At 35.7% G+C, this 20,599-nt stretch overlaps 1 pseudogene; it reads right to left on the minus strand.

Annotated features, from left to right (window-relative positions):
- Window positions 1-16,094: 16,094 nt before the first annotated feature.
- LOC112813175 (U4 spliceosomal RNA) lies at window positions 16,095-16,218 on the minus strand (annotated as a pseudogene).
- Between the last annotated feature and the right edge of the window lie 4,381 nt (window positions 16,219-20,599).

The following is a 20,599-nucleotide window of genomic DNA, read 5'->3' on the forward strand; positions in this document are numbered from 1 at the left end:
CTGTTACTGAAATAATTATGAGGAAGGCATTTGCCAAAACGTGTCACTACTGCTGTGTGTGTGTGTGCGTGTGTGTGTGTCTATATTTCTAGCAAAAGCACATATGGAGTTGCAACAAATTACATTTATGAATGGAAAGATGTGATCTTTTGTTGTACTTCTTGTTGGAATGTTCAAGTCCACAACCATTTTTTTTTTAAGTACTAGAGAAGTGGCCAGGCATTGTGCTGGGAACAAAGTATATAAGGGGAGATAGGATCAAATTAACTTCTAAGGTGTTTCATAGATTAAAATTAACATCTGAAGATTTCACAGGCAGATGAACACATTTTATTATAGTTTGAGAGCTGCCACATAAGGAAAATGTACAGGAGGTGGGCATGAGGGGATAAGGAGGAAGTCCTTTGTTTTGGTTAGTGTTGTGGTAGTGTCAGGAAAGAGTCCCAGAAAAGCAATACCTCAACCAAGTTTGAAATATAAATCACTGTTTTTCTTCAGAGTTTATATAGGGTCTGCTGACAAGAAAACAGCATTGCAAAGGGCATCTGTGTTGAATTTAAGAGGATTCACTTATTTATTAAAAAGTGTTTATTGAGTAGTTACCATATTTCAGGCACTGCTCTAGGTGTTAGAAAGGCAGAAGTAAAAAAAAAGAAAAAGCAAAGTACCCAAACATATAAAATTTAAATTCTATTTGAATAGAAGATAAAAGTTAGTGATAACATTCTCCTTTGGTTATCAGGAAACGTTTTGCTGAGGAAGTAATACTGAGCAAAGTCTTGCAAAAAGTGAGGAAATAAACTATATGAATATCTGAGGGAAAATTAACACTAACTGAGAGTACCATAATTGTAATGATTTTGTAGGTGACGTATCCTTGGCTCATTAAAGGGACAACAAAAGTTCTAGGTGCCAGAAATAGAAAGTGGAAGGAAATGAAATCACTGAGGTAAGCAGGTCACATAGCACCTTTTTGGCCTTGTTGTGTTATAAGTCTGAAAGTAGACCATAATCATGCCATTGTACTGTGGAATTGGTTGGGAAATTGGTGGTCAGAGCAATGGAGTGGAGAGTTAGATATAACTCACACAGCAAAACCCGAGTAGCTGGTAGTCATTCTGAATTTACATGGAAATATTCACATGCTTAGAAATACCATGTGGACAGAGGTCAGCTGGAAGAAAGCAGATCAGCCAGCAAGATATGTGTGTGTGTGTTTTTTTTAATTTTTATATTTTATTTATTTAATACATATTGATATTTATATACATACAGAACTCTTTCTATCTCCCCACCACCCCCCACATACAGCAGCAGCACTTAAAGATGCTTTGAGAGTAAAGCTTTAGCCTCCCAAAGTTTTCTTTATTTTTTTCTTCTCTCTCTCTTTGGAGCCTCCTACATTTCCATGAGAATTCCCAAACCCTTTCTTATCAAGATGAAATCTTAAGTAATAATAGGGTCTTTGCTATATAAATGTAGGCTCAAATCCAATATCTAATTGCACCATACAACTATATTGCCACCCAATAAATTCTTCTTGGTTAGAAGTCCATGAGCTGGAATTTGTTTTACTGTGAACCTAAGTGGATAACGGTTAGGATGTGAGATACAGAGCGGTGTACATTTTCTACTGGCAGATGAAACACACAGTTAGTATACCAGCTGAACAAGGATACCAAAATAGTGAGAATTTTGTTATTAAAACCTCCAGGGGAAAATATTTTTTAAATCTGGTTTAGTCTTAGTCTATTTATTTGGATATTTGGGGGATGGGTAGGGGAAAGATAAGATTATTAATCTTTTTTTTAAAGATTTTATTTATTTATTTGAGAGAGAGAGAATGAGAGAGAGAGAGAGAGAGAGCACATGAGAGGGGGGAGGGTCAGAGGGCGAAGCAGACTCCCTGTCGAGCAGGGAGCCCGATGCGGGACTCGATCCCGGGACTCCAGGATCATGACCTGAGCCGAAGGCAGTTGCCCATCCAACTGAGCCACCCAGGCGCCCCAAGATTATTAATCTTTTTGTCAACTTGTGGCCTCCAGAGTCTTTCCATTGGTCTGATACAGTAACGAAAATGCGGACATGGAAGCAGCAGATTGAGTGATAATACAGAATGAACAAAACCTGTGTTTGGAAAAAGTAGCCTTGAAGAATATAAAGACAAATACATTCCTTACAATACCAATTAGAAGGAAGAGAAAATACCTACTAAAGTAGAGAGATTAAACTAAACAGCTGGCCCAATCTATGTCCCCAGGAATATTGTTCAAAAGAATACTAAAGCATGTATAAAAAAAATTAAAAACATGTTCATGTCAGTTTGAGACACTCTGAATATAATAGAGTTATTCTTTATTTTATTTCTTACTAAAGATGTTTCTCAGCACTTATGATATGCTAATGACCATCCATGTGAACAGGCAAGTTGGGATAGAGAATACAGCATTTCCTCTAATAAAATTACTATCATCCTGATTCCCTGGGAATATTCATTAGCACCCGTTAAAAGTGGTATCTGCAATGCCAAATTTGAGAAATTTTTGGACAGATAGTGTTTTTCTAGAAATGGAAAGCTAGTTTTACCCTTGCAATCCTCTACAAGGATGAGGATTCTTTTGGAATAGACTCTCTCCTTAGAGCAATTTACCATTAACTTCTTTTTCTTTCCCCAGCTTCACTGAGATATAATTAACATTGTGCAAGTTTAAAGTGTTCAGTGTGTTGATTTCATGCATTTATATATTGCGAAATGATTACCACAGTAGGGTTGGTTAACACCCCCATCACCTCCCATAATTACCAATTCCTTTTTTTGGTGAGAACAATTAAGTTGCTGCTCTCTTAGCAATCTTCAAGTACATAAGACAGTATTATTAACTATAATCACCCTGCTGTATACTAGTTGGATTATCTGGATTAGTTATCCAGAATTTATTTCTCTTACAACTGGATGTTTATAACATTTGACCAACATTAACATCTTAAGCTAGTTTTTCTAAAATTTGGTATTTATTAACTGAAACTTGTATTATTTCTAGCATTTAATGAAGGCTGATACTGTGTATTTTATTAGGAACACCAATTTTTTTATAAGTTGCATGCCTCCTCTTGTACACATTTATAAATAAAATGCCTGCAGTTTATGAAAATATACATTGTTAAGATTGGTTTAAGGTAGTCACGGTTATCAATTCCTAGAGCTATATATAAATGAACTTTAAAATATTTTTGCAGTACTGGGTATTTACCACAAAGATACAAATGTACCCGAAGGGGTACGTGTACCCCAATGTTTATAGCAGCAATGTCCACAATAGCCAAACTGTGGAAAGAGCCAAGATGCCCATCGACAGATGAATGGATAAAGAAGAGGTGGTATATATACACAATGGAATATTATGCAGCCATCAAAAGGAATGAGATCTTGCCATTTGCAACGACGTGGATGGAACTGGAGGGTGTTATGCTGAGTGAAATAAGTCAATCAGAGAAAGACATGTATCACATGACCTCACTGATATGAGGAATTCTTAATCTCAGGAAACAAACTGAGTGTTACTGGAGTGGTTGGGGGTGGGAGGGATGGGATGGCTGGGTGATAGACTTTGGGGAGGGTATGTGCTACGGTGAGCGCTGTGAATTGTGCAAGACTGTTGAATCACAGATCTGTACTTCTGAAACAAATAACGCAACATATTTTAAGAAAAAAGGAAAAGAAGAAGATAACAGGAGAGGAAGAAAAGGGGAGTATGTCAGAGGGGGAGACGAACCATGAGAGATGATGGACTCTGAAAAACAAACTGAGGGTTCTAGAGGGTAGGGGGGTGGGGGGATGGGTCAGCCTGGTGATGGGTATTAAGGAGGGCACGTTCTGCATGGAGCACTGGGTGTTATGAACAAACAATCAATCATGGAACACTGCATCAAAAACTAATGATGTAATATATGGTGATTAACATAACAATAAAAAATTTGAAAAAAATATTTTTGCAGAATTAGATTTCCTATTGCTGTTCCAGTATAATTGCTATCCTGTAAATGTATAGATTTTTTTTTTAATTCTCTGGCATCAGTAAGTTCTTACTTCCCTAAAATATAGGAAGAGGGGTGTAATGGACCCAGAGTCTTTTACCTGGCTTTAGGAGGGTGGCCAAGGAAAAAACAAGCAACAAAAAACAACAAAAAAACCCACACACCAAAAAAAAAAAAAAAACGACACACACACACACACACACACACACACACACACACCACCACCACCACCACCACCACCAACAACAACAACAACAAAAAAAGAAAACTGGTCAAGAACCACTAATTCACAGTTACCACATATATGCCTGTATGTTAGCCATGCTGGAGAATATTCCTGAAATTCAAAGAGGTCCTTCTCAACTGTCTTATCTATAAAGCTGCACCTACATTCTCTGTCATCATGTTTGCTTTTCCTCCTCTTTTTTCTCCCCAAATACATGTCAGTACTTGCAATTTGCTTATTTGGTTTTTAAATTAATTTATTTTCTCATCTCCCTCGATAAAGCAAACTTTATATGGATGCCTTACTCTGTCACATTTATCACTAAACTCCTGGTTTCTAGGATAGTGACTGGCACAGAGTAGAAAATAATTACATACATATTTTGCAGGAAGGATGAACGAGAAAGAGGAAGAGAATAAAGAAAGGTGAAAGGTGAGAAGGGAAATTAGAAACAGAAGGAAGGAAGAGAAAAAGAGAAAATTGAAGGGAAAAAGGGACAGACACAAGTAAAGGAGAAAAAGGAGAGAGCAAAAATCGTCAGTGTCTCATACTTTTTTGTACACTGGTAATGCCCAGCATAATATTTAGCACAGCATCTTTCTTATATAGGCCAATAACCTGAAAATAACCTGAAAGCAAGACTTCAGTATCTTGCTCATTGCATTTCTCCCTTGTATTTTGCACTCAACATGCACCAACTCTTCAAGGCTCTTCAATTTTATGATGTCTTTCCCCTTTTCTCTCCAATCCTTTGCTATCCTCCTCTTCTAGGTCTCTTTGTACCACATAAGCCCCAGAAAGATGGCCTTTTAACAAGTATCCCTTCTTACACAAAATCCAGCCAGGTTATTTGTCCTATAGCACAGATCAATTCATGCCCATTCAAAAAAAATTAAAAGTCCTTAATTCTGTAGAGAATAGGGCTGAGTCTTCTTATGCTCACATCCAATAGATTTTTTTCATAAAACTACCCACCAGATTTTCTACTTGATTTTTTACCAATAGTGGTAAAACACGTGGGCTCTGGACACAGACCAAAACAAGCAAACAAAAAGCCTACTCTGAGGTCATGTGGTTTGTTTTCCGTGCTTCCAACTTTCACATAGGAAAGAAAATGCATATAAAAGATGTACCTCTATTACAAAGTTGTTGCCATGATCATGTGCTGGATCTCTGGATTTAGTGTATGAAGGGGGATTGTCAGTAATTTATATCTGATTCACTCCATTAATAAGTCTCAGCATTAGAAAGAAACAGACACTAAATGCACGCCAAATGTTCTCCAAGCCCTAGACATTTCAAACAGTGGAAAGGCACAGTCCAGGAGTCTCTTTTAAGTGTTCCATAGGTGTGATTTTCTTTGAGTTGTATAATCTCTATCCAGTCTGTTTGCTTAAAGAAAGCTGGCAGTTCCAGAGATAATTACCAGCCCAGGGTGGTTCTATAATCCTTTCTCAGTCATCATTTCTTTAAATAGGCTCATTTTCTTCCTAGATATTCTGTTTGTGTTTCAGAATGGAATTAGTTTTCTATTTTTAATAGTCTCAATATTTAGGAACAATTTATATAAAGAGCCCTTAAAATGAATACTGAATTCATAAAACTCAAATCTATAATATTTAAAGAGGCCACTTGCTTTTATTTTAAAGCAGGTGTCACAAAAAGAGCATGGGCACTTCTGCTTTCAAAGTCAATTTCTGCTTTGTATTATCTGTGATGTCTGTGCATGGCTTGGTTCATTGTGTGAGCCATGGTTTATCTATCAGAGAGGCAGGAGTTATAATTATATAATAATGGGCTTCTAAGACTCTACAGAGCTCCAAGATGATGTTTGAAGAAGTAGGAGGGTGGTCAGTAAACGGTGACTATTATAGTCATTAATTTCAAACATGGGTTGATTTTGAAGTACAAAATATCTTAGCTAATTTGGGTCAAATGATTTGCTTTTCCTTCTCTCAGTCACGTTTTTTACACAGATAGAAGACATTGACAAAGTGGGAGGTTAGAATATCAGAGACAGAAAACTAATATAAAACTCATATTTATTCCTAATATTTAACCAAGCTGTGCACAGATATCAGAGATAAATTATTCCTTACTGACTTCATACCAACTTTTTATTTTAAATACTTTATCATCATGTTTATCAAGTTATTTAATATTGGATTTCCACCAATTTTAATAAGATTTTTACGTATATTGTTTCATTGAAGCCACATTGATTTCTGGAGAAAAGAGGCTAGCTTTAGCATGCCACTTTGTAAAGGCTTCTTTGCCCCTAAATCTCTCCAAATCTATGCTGCTTATAATCCTAAACACTCAGTGACTAGATTCCTATACTCTTTCTCTTCTTAAATTTGAACATATTTTCAAGAGCTAGGTATTGGTCAAAAGTATATTTCTATGAATTAGCAGATTAGATATCCAAGAACACAGGATGGCAAGTGATAGTATAAAACTTATCAAAGAACTCAGTGCAAAGCAGTGTCTACAAGCTCAAACTACCTCTTACTTGCATTCAAATGTTGACACATATGATGTGGGTAAGCAAGTACAGAGTTGAGGGAAGAAATCTCTCTGGGAATGAGTCATGCAAAAGACCCCAAAGAGAGGTGGGTCTAATCAAGAAATACATTTTATATTAATTCTGATGGACAGGGAGGGGTGGGAAGGATTCATGGGCACGCTGTTCCTCTAAAGGTTTTTCTCAAATGAACATAAAGAGTGAGAGGCAGAAAGCTCTTGTGTGTACCTCTTGGACATCATTTCTAACAGTCACATTGATAGTCTTGACTTTTTTTTTTTTTCTGGAACAGACAGGAGGCAAGATTGCTAAGGTCCTTTCTATAATGGTCTAATCAGTACATTTCAAGTGTCATTATAGTGAAGTATCAAGTATAGAGGGAGTTCTATAATTTTCTTTATTAACAGACAAAGAAATAGGAAGGAATAAGTTTAAAATCTCTGCTTAAAGAATGGTAGAACTGAATGAATAATGGTACAGCTCTGTTCATGCCTGAATTGTACCTCTGGGAGTTTAATTTCACTGCTTTTACACAGTGACCCTTTAAACTATAAAAACTGAAAAAAAATGTCTCTTTATATCACATTATTAACCCCAGAGAGCTGCCCATGTGAGCCCAGAATGGAGCACAATGAGAGCAGCATTTATGTTGAAATTTTGTCACATTAAAAGATTTCAGGCTGATTTGGGGAATTGTCAATTTAGAGCTTAGGTCTTTAGCTGTTGAGAAGCAGGATGAGCTGTCAAGGAATTGAATCAGGAATGGAAGCCAAGAGTGATTTTACAGATGGAATTCAATACATACAATCTAATACATATTACTTGCCCATCCAGCGAAAGACTGATCTGCACTGCATTGGATACAGAAGGGAGCAGGATTGGACAATCCAGTAGGACACAGTAGTGGAACCCAGCCTGGTTGGAAAACCTGACTCCCCCCCCCCCCCCCCCCCCCCCCCCCCCGCCCCCGCCCTTTCACTCTGAATGCATTCAACATTGTATCACTACAGTTTTTCTTCTGCAAGAATTACCTACATACCTTTCACAACTGTGGTGTGTCTTTTTAAAAAATGTGAGTCTAGACTTAAATTTAAGGCTTGCAAGTTAAATATAATCTACGGGCTTCTTTTGTTTATGTGTTTGCTTGTTTAATTGAATGCTATTAGGTGGAAAACTCATTCTTTGTTTAAAACATCATCATTACTATTCTATCGTTTTCCATCATCCAGTGCTGAAAGTGTGTGAGTGCAATTCCCAATAGATTATAAGCTCCTTTATAGGAGTTACATTTTTGGATTGTGATTTTAGGTTTTCCATTTTTAATTGTTCACAGGCATTAAGTACGTTCACATTTTTTTAGCAACCATCACCACCATCTATTTCCAGAATTTTTTTTATCTTCTCTAACTGAAACTCTGTACCCATTAAACACTAACAACTCATTGTTCCTTTCTCTTGCCCCTGACAAGCACCATTCTACTTTCTCTCTATATGGTTTTTATTACTTTAGATATCTCAAATAAGAGGAATTATTGTACCATTGTGATTGGTTGATTTCACTTAGCATGATATCCTTAAGGTTCATTGATGTTGTAGAATGCATTAGATTTTTTTTTTTAATTTTAAGGCTAAATAAAATCCATTGTTTTATATACCACATTTTGTTTATCAGTTCACATGTTGATGAATACCTGGGTTGTTTCTACCTTTCGACTACTGAGAATAATGCTGCTATAAACATGAGTGTACAACTATCTTTTTGAATCCATACTCTTAACTATTTTAGGTACAAGCCTCAAAATGAAATTACTGAGTAATATGTTAATTCTATGTTTAATTTTATGAAAAACCACCACACAGTTTTCCATAGCAGCTGCAACATTTTACATTCCTACCAGCTGTAGGCAACATTTCCAAATACTACACACACTCAACAAAACTTATTTTCTCTTCTTTTTGGTCTTATAATAACCATCCATCCCAGTGGGTGTGAAGTGGTATCTTGCTGTGGTTTTGATTTACATTTCCCTAATGAGCAGGGATATGGAGCATCTTCTAATGTGCTTATCAGCCACTAATATATCTTCTTTGGACAAATTGTTATCTGAGTCCTTTGCCCACTTTTGAATTTTGTTGTTCTGTTGAGTTTTAGAAGTTCTATGTGTATGCTGGATATTAATTCCTAAAAGACGTGATTTTTAAATGTCTTCTCAAATTCTAGGAGTTGCCTTTTTAATCGGTTTATATTGTCTTTTGATGTGCAAAAGTTTTACATTTTGATGAGGTCCAATTTGTCTATTTTTTTCTTTTGTTGTCTGTGCCTTTATTGTCATATCCAAGACATTGTTACCATATCCAGTGTCATAAAGATTTCCCTGTTTTTGTCTGATGGTTTTAGAATTTTCGTTTTTACATTTATGTCTTTAAGCCATTTTGTGTATAGTGTAAAGACTCATCCTATTTTTTTTTTGCATGTGGATATCCAGTTTTCCCCACACCATTTATTTAAAAAGATGTTCTTTTCCCATTGAATGGTCTTAGAACTCTTGATGAGAATCACTTGCCCATAAATGTAAGGCTTTATTTCTGGGCAATCTATTCTATTCCATTGGTCTATATGTCTTTTTTATTCTAGCACTGCACCCTTTTGATGACCATAGCTTTGTAGTAAGTATATAAATCAGGAGGTGTGAGGCCTCCAACTTTGCTCTTTTTCAAGATTGTTTTGGCTACCTAGGATTCCTTGAGACTTTATATGAATTTTAAGATGGATATTTCTATTCTTGCAAAAAATATATAATTTTTGATAGGTTTAGTATCGAATTTGTTCATTTGGGTACTATTGACATCTTAACAATATTAAGTGTTTCAACCCATGAACATAAGATGTCTTTCCATTTAGTGTTTACCTTAAATTTTTTTCAGGAACATTTTATAGATTTCAGTGTATAAGTATGCTCCTTGGTTAAGTTTACTTCTAAGTATTTTATTCCTATTGAAGCTCTTATGAATGTAATCGTTTTCTTAATTTCATTTTCAGATTGTTCACTGTTAGTGTATAAAAATGAAACTGAATTTTTTGTGTTGAATTTCACAGAATTCATTTATTATTTTTTTCCAGTTGTGTGTGTGTGTGTGTGTGTGTGTGTAGAACATTTAGAGTTTTCTGCCTATAAGATTATGTATTTGCAAACTGAGATAATTTTACTTCTTCCTTTCCAATTTGAATTTATTTATTTATTTATTTATTTTTTTGCCTAAATGATCTGGTTATAATATCTAGTACTATATCAAATAGAACTCAAAAGTAGTCACACTTAACATTGTTCTTGATCTTAGGGAAAACATCTTTCAACTCTGATGACTGTGGGATTTTGCAAAAATTCCCTATATCATGTTAAGGAGGTTTCCTTTTATTCATGGTGTATTGAGTAGTTTTTGTTTGTTTGGTTGGTTGGTTTGTATGGCTTTTTTTAAAAATTAGGATAGGGTATTGAATTTTGTCAAATGCTATTAGTTTTAATTGGTTGTAGTGTTAAGTCTTCTATATCCTTATTTTTTTTAAGATTTTATTTATTTATTTGACAGAGACAGAGACAGCGAGAGCAGGAACACAAGCAGGGGGAGTGGGAGAGGGAGAAGCAGGCTTCCCGCCGAGCAGGGAGCCCAATGTGGGACTTGATCCCAGGACCCTGGGATCATGGCCTGAGCCAAAGGCAGATGCTTAATGACTGAGCCACCCAGGCGCCCTCTATATACTTATTTTTTAACATCAGTTTTGTTCATTTCATAAATAATATACATTCACTGCAGAAAACATGGAAAACAGAAATTTATATAGTATAGTCATTGTTAATACTTAGGTGGATATTTTCTTCTAAACTCAGATAAACATGACACTATGTTGTACACAATATTGTGTCACATGTTTTCATTGATACTCTGTCTGGTTGGTCTATCCATTATTGAAAGTAGGGTATTGAAGTCATTTTCTATTATTGTAGAGCTGTCTATTTATCTCTTCAATTCTGTCAGGGTTTACTTCATATATTTTGGAACTCTAATTTTTAGTATAAGTACGATTTTAATTGCTATATTTTCTTAGTTAATTTACAAATTTTAACATTAAATAATGTCTTTCTCTGTCTCTTGCTACAGTTTTTGACCAAGAGACTCTTTTGTCTGATGTTAGTATAGCCATCCCTGCTCTTTTAATTAATATTTGCATGGAGCTTTTTTTTCATTTTTTCAGTTTCAACCTATGCATGTCCTTAGATCTAAAGTTAGACTCTTGCAGACAGCTTGTAGTTGGGTCTTATTTTTTATTCATCCATCCAGTTACATCTTTTGATTAGAGAATTTAATCCATTTACATTTAAAATTACTGCTGATAGGGAATGAACTTACTTTTGATATTTGTTATTTGCTCTGTGTGTGTCTTTTAGCTTCTTACCCTACATTTCCTCTATTACTGCTTTCTTATTTGCTTAAATTTTTTGTAGTGACATATTTTGATTCCCTTTTCATTCTTTTTGCATATAGTCTATAGATATATTATTTATATCATAAAGATTGGCATATAGATTTCATATGACATTCTAAAGTTTTTAATCTCTATTTTAAATTGATACCAAATTAAGTTAATTGCATATAAAAACTTTACTGACAGTTCAAACTCCCCTGCACTTTATGATATTGATGTCACAAACTACATCATTATACATATGCACCCATTAATAGAGATTTTACAGTATTCTATACGCATTTGTCTTTAAAATTTTGTATAAGATAAATTGTGGAGTCATAAATCAAAATTATGATTTTACTGGTTTTTATATTTGTCCATGTATGTATACCTTTAACAGAGAATTCATATTTTCACGTGACTAACAGTCTAGTTTCATTTCATTTCAACTTGAAGGACTACATTTAGTACTTCTAGTAGCTCAAGTGTAGTGGTAATGAAAACCTTCAACTTTTATATTTTTAAAATGCTTTAATTTCTATGTTTGAAGGACAGTTTTGGCAGATACAGAATTCTAGGTTGATAGTTTTTTCTTTAACTCACTTAACATAGATCACCTCAATGCCTTCTGGCTTCCAAGGATTTTGTTGAGAAATCTGCTGATGTTTCTTAAACATCACTTTTTTAAGTGACAAGTTACTACTATTGTACCTTTCAAGATTCTCTCTTTGCTTTGTATCTCAAACTGTTTGATTTTAGTATGTTTCTGTGTGGTCTCTGGGTTTATCTTGAATTTCATTGAGCTTCTTGGATTTGAAGATTCATGTCTCCCCTCAAATTTGGGATGTTTCTAGCTATTACATTCAAATAGTCTCTGCCCCTATCTGTCTCTGTTCTCCTCCTACCATAATGTATGTATTGGTTGACTTGATCATAACTCACAATCACTTCATCCCATATTACTGTTCTTTTTCTTTTTTTTTCTTTTCTGAGACTTAGTAATTTTAATTGTCCTATCCCCAGTTTTTCTTATTCTTTCTTCAGCCTATTTGATCCCTCCCTCATGAATGTTTAAATTGTTATTGTATTTTTCAGTTCCAGAATTTCTATTCATCTCCTTTTTTCAAATAATATTTATCTTTTTGTTGACATCTGTTTTCTTATGTAATTTTCATGATTTTCTTTGATTCTTTATCAATGTATTTCTTTAGCTATTTAAGCATACTAAAGCAGTTGTTTTACAGTATTTTTCTAGCAAGTGTGATGCCTGTGTTTCTTCAGAGATGGTTTCTGGAGACTTTTTTTTTTTTAATGATTGTGGATTCAAATCCCAGCCACTCCATACTTACTGTGTAATTTTGGCCAGTTACTTAGACTCTTTCTGCCTCAGTTTCTTTTTTTTAAAGATTTTATTTATTTATTTGACAGAGAGAGACACAGCGAGAGAGGGAACACAAGCAGGGGGAGTGGGAGAGGGAGAAGCAGGCTTCCCACCGAGCAGGGAGCCAGATGCGGGGCTTGATCCCCAGGACCCTGGGATTATGACCTGAGCTGAAGGCAGATGCTTAACAACTGAGCCACCTAGGTGCACCTCTCTCCCTCAGTTTCTTAACTATGAAATTGGAATAGTACCTACTTCATAGGCTTCTTCTAAGGATTAAAAGAGTTTAAAATTTCAATGTCTCCTAAAGCACACAATAATGTTCATATATATGCTAATTCATAATATACTTAACGTTTTTGTGCAAATTCTTCCCTTAAAAATAGATTTCCCTGTCTTCTTTTTCTTAACTGAAAGCCCCTCTGACAAATCTGCCAATAAAAATTATCTTTCACTCTTCAAGACTTCTTCCTGAAGCCTTCCCTGATCCCTTATTGAAGTCCTGATCTACCTGCCAATCCTAGTTTTTCTTCTTTAAGACTTCACTGCTGCATGACTTTCTCACAGTATTGCTCTTCCTCTTCATTTACTAACTTATTTAAAAAATAGTTCCTAATTGATTGAAACCTACCTTTTTTTCCAGATACTATACTTTTGTTACCTAGATAAATAACTTTTTTCAATTTTTTTATTATGTTCAGTTAGCTAACATATAGTACATCATTAGTTTTTTTTTATTATGTTATGTTAATCACCATACATTACATCATTAGTCTTGATGTAGTGTTCAACGATTCATTAGTTGCGTATAACACCCAGTGCTCACCATAACACATGCCCTCCTTAATACCCATCACCTGGTTTACTCTTGATTTCAGCTCAGGTCATGATCTCAGGGTCCTGAAATCAAGTTCCACATAGGGCCCCATGATCAGTGCAAATTTGCTTAAGATTCTCTCTCTCTCTCTGCCCCTCCCCTTGCTCATGCACTTTCTCTCTCTTTCTTTAAAAATAAATAAATAAAATATTTTTTAAAAAGAAAATGGTACAGGGGCACCTGGGTGGCTCAGTCATTAAGCGTCTGCCTTCAGTGCACGTCATGATCCCAGGGTCCTGGGATCGAGCCCCGCATCTGGCTCCTTGCTCAGTGGAGAGCCTGCTTCTCCCTTTCCCTCCTCCTTCTGCTCTGCCTACTTGTGCTTCTCTCTATCTCTCTGTCAAATAAATAAATAAAATCTTAAAAAAAAGAAAGAAAGAAAATGGCTACATACAAATGATAGGAAAGTTTGTGGAAATTTTATTCACTCTTAGCACATGCCCTCCCTCCTGTGGTATGATGAAGAAGAAGCCCAATTCCTGGTTCCCTCTCTTAGACAGGAAGGAGCAGAGAAGAGTTTATTTTCAAAAATCTAAACTTTCCATGGTGTGCCTTAGGGACTTGTTTGTTTTGCCTGACTGGGAGCTTAGATGAGGAAAGGCAACACAGCTCAGATTTCAGGCTGGGAAAGTCCACGGAAAGAAGAGATTGACAACACCATCTGTGACAGCTTCAGGAGGACTATAAATACCTGAAGAAACCTGAAACAAGAGACTGTGACTAGAGAAATACAATCAAACGCGTAAGGCCCTGAGAAGGAATTGAAGTTAGACTTTGGGAAATTAAGATCTTTAAAAGCCACTGTGTACATGAGGGATTGTTTGTAAAGCACACACAGTTCTACACAAGACGATTCTGGAAAAAATACATGAGACAATCTTAAGCCTTCACCCAGAGTTGATCCCAAGGTTACAACATGCCCCTATTCATTAGTGAAGTTCTTTCCTGCCAATCTGCTAAGATTCTAAGAGGTGGCTGTTTTCCAACTTTGAAAGAAAACATCTTCAGGCATACAAAAAAGCAGGAAAATAGAAATCATTTAAAATTACAGTCATAAGTGATATTTGGTAATGATTGTAATTGTTTATTTAAATTAAATTAAATTTAAAAGTTAAAGTTTCAAAGAACAGAGAGTCTGGTCTGTTTTGTTTTTTGTTTGTTTAAATATTTATTTATTTATCATTCGGAAGGAGAGGCAGAAGGAAAGGGAGAGAGAATCTCAGCAGACTCCCCATTGAACATGGAGCCAAACGTGGGGCTCAACTGCGATCAGGAGTTGAACTGAAACAAAGGATCCAATGCTTAGCCTACTGAGCCACCCAGGCACCCCTGGCCTGTTTTTGAATAAACTTCAAAGTGGTCCTTTGAACAACAGTTTCACAGAAGAAGAACAAGTGTTGGGTGTTTATATTTAGCTAACTCAGAAAGAATTTAATTCTACCTCTGACTGCCCCCTTTAATCTGGTCACTTTGTCAAGTCTACCCAACCCCAACATAATTCAGTTCAGTCACCATTTGGCATTGGCTCTTTTGCCAGGCATCTACCATTCTGCTTGGCAGTGAGGGTTCAGCAATGACTGCACATACAGCATGGTCTGGCAGACCCTCGAGTCTAGTAGAGATAAGCATGAAGATTTTCTGAGCAATTGATATTTGCTTTAGTGTAGAAGGATAGAGATATTTACAGACCAGCTCTGGAATCAGTGAGAAGTCCTGCCTCCCCATGCTGCTCATGCAATCTCTGGGCTGCTGAGATGCCCTAGATTTCCATATTGTAATCTGAATATTTCTTTTCATCTAATGTTTAGGTTTTGGAGAAACTTGACAAGGCAGAACACCACTGAAGGACTTAATTTATCTGATAAACATTCAAAATTCATTATAGAATTTGTGAAGCATATTGTTAAGGTTATAGTGAGATAGATTAACTCCGATGTTAATTTCCACATTGTTATAGCCTATAGCGCATTCTTCACACTCTCATTTTATTCCCCGTTGAAATGTTCCTAATTTCTATATATCCCCAGCAATATGATAGTTTTATGTTTATTCTGATTCTGAGTTTTTTTTTCCTCCTGAATACATTACTAAAGTGTCAACTCAAGGTTATAGTCCCAGTGGCCCCTTTTCAATCAGCCCTGCTGTTAGGCTTTTTCTTTTGACTGCCACTGAACTACTCAAAACTTAGTGATGTGAAGAGATTATATTGCAGTAAATTCAATATTAGACATTTCTATGATTAAAAAAATCACCCTTAAAGGTGGTTTAAGATGGTGGAATAGGAAAATCCTGAGCTCAGCAACTCCAGTGGACACAACAAATACACAGCTATATATGGAAAATTTACTTCAAAAAGAACTTGAGAACTTTCCGAACACCTGTTCTACAACAAAGGATGGAAGGACCACACTGAGATAGGTAGGAGAAGCAGAGAAACATTTGTACTCACAACTCCACCCCTGAGGTAGCAACCCACAATTTGTAAGAATCTCAAAAAACAAACATATATAAATGGAGTTTCTTCTACAGAGTAACACCACACCAGGCACTCCAACCCTCAGTTCTTACAAGCCCCCAAAACATCTGGCTTTGGAAAGCTATGAAGATTACATTCAAGAGCTGTAGAGAATGAAGTTTCTGCTCTTTCAATTAGCAATAATCGTGCCTTGGATAAACCTCATTGGCTATGATACTGCCACTGCTCAAAGCTAAGTTTCTGCTCTTTAAGGGCTTGTGTGCAGACCCATTTCCATCAGGACCCAAGACAAAAAGCAGCAGTTTGAAAAGAGCCTAGACTGTAAGTAAAGAAGAATCACTTGCTAAACTGCCATAGGGGCAGAAGTCTGTTGGGACTCTCCAGAAACAGAACTATGGTAGATGACGTATTTCTGGGCCCCCTCTACATTACCAGCACTGAGGTTGGTGGGCACCATTTTTGCACCTTCACTCTAATGACCTAACAGCAGCAGGTGAATCCTCCTGCTCCCCCCACCACTGATGCAGTATTTCAGGCATGGAGAGTGAGCAAATCCACACCCCCTTGCTGCTTGTGCTGCTCCAACTGGCACAGCAAGTGAAGAGACATGTCCTTCCCCACCACACACCACTCATGCAGCCCCAATGGATAGATATAGCAGGTGAGAAGTCCTGCCTCCCCATGCTGCTCATGCAATCTCAACAGAGCCAACAAGTTCATCAGCCCACATAGAGGACTCCCCTCGAGTATCCAACTCAAATCACTAGGGAGAATTTTATTGCTGGACCGCACAAGTTGTAAACAAGCAGAGTGAACACAAGAGAAAACCAAGCACTATGGAAAGGTTAAATGATAAGGAATATATTTTACACAGAGCCATTCCTTCAAGACAAAGAGAGAGAGCTGTTTCACATAATACACAGAAACACGGAGAATCAAGCAAAATGAAGAAATAAAGAAATATGTTCCCAATAGCACCTAAATGATACAATAGAATGGATCAGTGACCTAGAAGACAGGGTAATGGAAATCACTCAAATAGAACAGGAAAAAGAAATTAATAATAACAATAACAATAATATCTTAAGGGATTGGTGGGACATCATCAAGTGTATTAACATTTACTTTATAGGAGTCTCAGAGGAGAGGAGAGAGAGAAATGGGCAGAAATCTTATTTGAAGAAATAATGGCTAAAAGCTTTCCTAGCCCAAGGAAGGAAATAGACATCTAGCTTCAGAAAGTCCAGAGAGAGTACTAAGCAAGATGAATCCAAAGAGATCCACACCAAGACATATTATAATTAAAATGTCAAAAGATAAAGATAAAGAAAAAAACCTTATAAGTAGCAAGAGAAAAATAACTAATACACGGGAAACCCTGCAAGACTATCAGCAGATTTTTTCAGTTGTGACTTTGCAAGGACTCAGTCCTGGGGCTCCAGGATCATGATCTGAGCTGAAGGTAATCACTTAACCAACTGAGCCATCCAGGCACCCACCTTATAAGAATTGTTAAAGGAATTTTTTTTAAGCTACAAAGAAAAGGATATAACCAGAAAATATATGAAAGAAAAGAATCTCACTGGTAAAGTAAATATATAGTAAATGTATTGGATCTAACCACTTATATAGCTAGCATGAATGCTAAAGGCAAATATAGTGAAATCAACTATAACTATGATAAGTAAAGGATATACAAAATAAAGAGATGTAAAATATGACATCAAAAACATGAAATGTGCACAGGGGAGTAAAAAGCAGTGCTTTTATAATGTGGTTCAACTTAAAATAGACTGATTGTATTATATATATTATATATATAATATTAATATATATTAAATACACTACATGTTATATATTTTATATTTATATATTATATTATATATGCTATTATGCTATATTATATATGTGTGTATATATATGCATATATATATAATGTGATATTATATATGAACTTCATGGTAATACAAACCAAAAACCTATAATAGATACACAAAAAAATAAGAAAGAAATCTAAACATAACACTAAAGAAAGTCATTAAACTGCAAAGGAAGAGAGCAAGAGAAGAATAAAGGAATGAAGAACTACAAAAAAAAACAATGAAAAAAATACATATATATTTCATTTATATATATGGAATGTTATATTACTCAGCCACAAAAAATGTATGAAATCTTGCATTTGTGACAATATGGATGGACTTAGAGTGTATTGTGCTAAGTGAAATAAGTCATACACAGAAAGAAAAATAGCACATGATTTTATTTACATATGGAATATATAAAACAAAACAAACAAGCAAAACAAAACAAGAACAGAAACATTGACAGGGGGAACAGACTGATAGTTTCCTGAGAAGAGGTTGGAGGGTGGGTGAAATGAGTGAAGAGGTTAGAGGTACAAACTTTTAGTTATAAAATAAATTAGTCATGGGATGTAATGTGTAGCATGGGGGATATAGATAATAATTTTGTATTAATTTTGTATGTTACAGAGGGTAACTAGACTTATAAGGGTGGTCATTTTGTAATGTATATAGCTGTCATTTCACTATGCTGTATACCTAATACTAATATAATACCACATGTCAATTATACTTCAATGAAAATTTCACTGTCATTTCCCAAATTCGAAGTATAGATTCTTGCATGTTCTCTCCTCCCCATGTTTCAATCCTCTCTTCTAATCCCCAGGCTTCAGTACCCATTTCTAGTTGGATAATTTGTTCATATATGAATCTTTGTTCTTTTGTCTAAACTAGAGATAACTTAGGCTCCTAGATTTTATCTGCTCCCCCAAGCATCATTTAATAATATTTCTAAAAGAAAGAGAAATTCTGGGCACTAACTTCAAGATGATATACAGGTTTACTTTTCTACAGTATGTAAGTAAACAGATGACTTAACAATAACAGTCACATATATACTTTGTCTCCCAGATGGACTCTATATTCTTTGTGAATGATATTCATATTTTAAACTCCTTTGAATCCTACATTTCATTTAAAATCGCACTCTAAACACACTACTCATGGAAGGCGGAGAATGTTCTGCATGCTAAGAGAACATATGTTATCCTTTTGATTGCAAAAGCAGAATGTAGGAGGTAAAATCCTATAGAAAAACAAGCTTTTGAGTTAAGTTCTATTAGCTGTTTATTGTATGAATTTGGGGTAAATCATTTAACTATTCTGCACTTTAGTGTCTTCATTAGTCAAATTTATTCTATATGTCTCAGAAATGGGAGAATTAAATTAGGTAAGAAGTCAAAATACAATTATGTTTCTTTCTTTCTCTTCACTGTATATAGTTTTGTGAATCAAAAAAAAGTATAAAATGAAAAATTTTAGGTGCTCATCATGGCCATCAAGCCAATGTAAAGGGAAACTTTTGGTTGAGAGTCTGGGTATTATGTCTTTGTTGCCCTTCAGCCAACTTGCATTCACTTCGGACAGCAGTGTGTTGATCATGTTTCTAGCTTCTGTAAAAATGATGTTTTAACATCTGCCGTACATGGATATGCTGGATACACTTGGTCTGGGACAACATGATAATATGCCTCAGTTTCCTGCCCTTGACTTCCTGTCTCCCTTATGGCTCTCTTCCTCCTCAGGAGCCCTCCTCTCAAGGCCATAATTTTCAAATACAAAATCAACCAATCCAGAATTCACACCCCAACCACCTCCTTTATCAGGCTCTCAAACTCCAGCCACTATACACTTATACTAGGTACCAGACAACAGGGGACAGCTGCCAGGCTTCAGAAAGCCTGTTGAAATTATTCAAATTAGCCAATGCTAAAACTGCTTACACTGCCTTACCTGTTTTTCCTGCATAAATCACAACTAAAGCTCTTAATCACAGTTCTCCCTTTTTCTTCTGCCTTATACCAATCCTGGTGATTCCCCTTTTGCTCCATGACCCCCTTCCACCCCCATGCCATGATATTCACTCCTGCCCTTGGGATCTGTGAGTAAGCAAACTATCTTTTTAATGACAATCCTCTCCTGATCTATTGTTCTTACTATACCTCAATTTTCTAGTAATACACTTTATTTTAAAACATACTGTCAGCATAAACCAGTGAGGTACCAATGGGAGCCTCTAATTCCTCCTGTGCCATTAAGCCAATTAATCCAAGTTGACTTTTTCTCTTAACTAGATTTCTGAAAATGAATTAGATTGGCCTATGATTATATGATTTATTTCATTTATGAAGAACACTCAGTATTTGGTTTCTTGTTGGATCTTAATATTGTTATTTTTATTATTTTTGAATATATAATGATCACACAGGCTCTAATGGAACTCAAACACCAGTAGGGGAGACACACACACGTGCATGCATGTGCACACACACACACACACACACACACAACAAAGATGTGGGTATATGACATACCAGAGAGTTGGTTTAAGAAGAGCTTTGTTGCTTCTCTCTCATCAACCATAGAGTCTTCTGGGAAAAAAAAAGAAAGCAACAAAATATGTATATTCTTCTAAAATCCACAGAACTCGGCTCAACTGGCATAGTTTTGATATGAAATTTGATAATAGACACATTTATACTGATTAGTGACCAATCTCCCATGTTAAACATAGTTGGAGAGAAAAA

This window comes from Callorhinus ursinus, unplaced genomic scaffold, assembly GCF_003265705.2.
Source record: "Callorhinus ursinus isolate GAN/ISIS: 27379988/994484 unplaced genomic scaffold, GSC_fseal_2.0 scaffold2, whole genome shotgun sequence".
In the NCBI taxonomy this organism is placed as follows: Eukaryota; Metazoa; Chordata; class Mammalia; order Carnivora; family Otariidae; genus Callorhinus; species Callorhinus ursinus.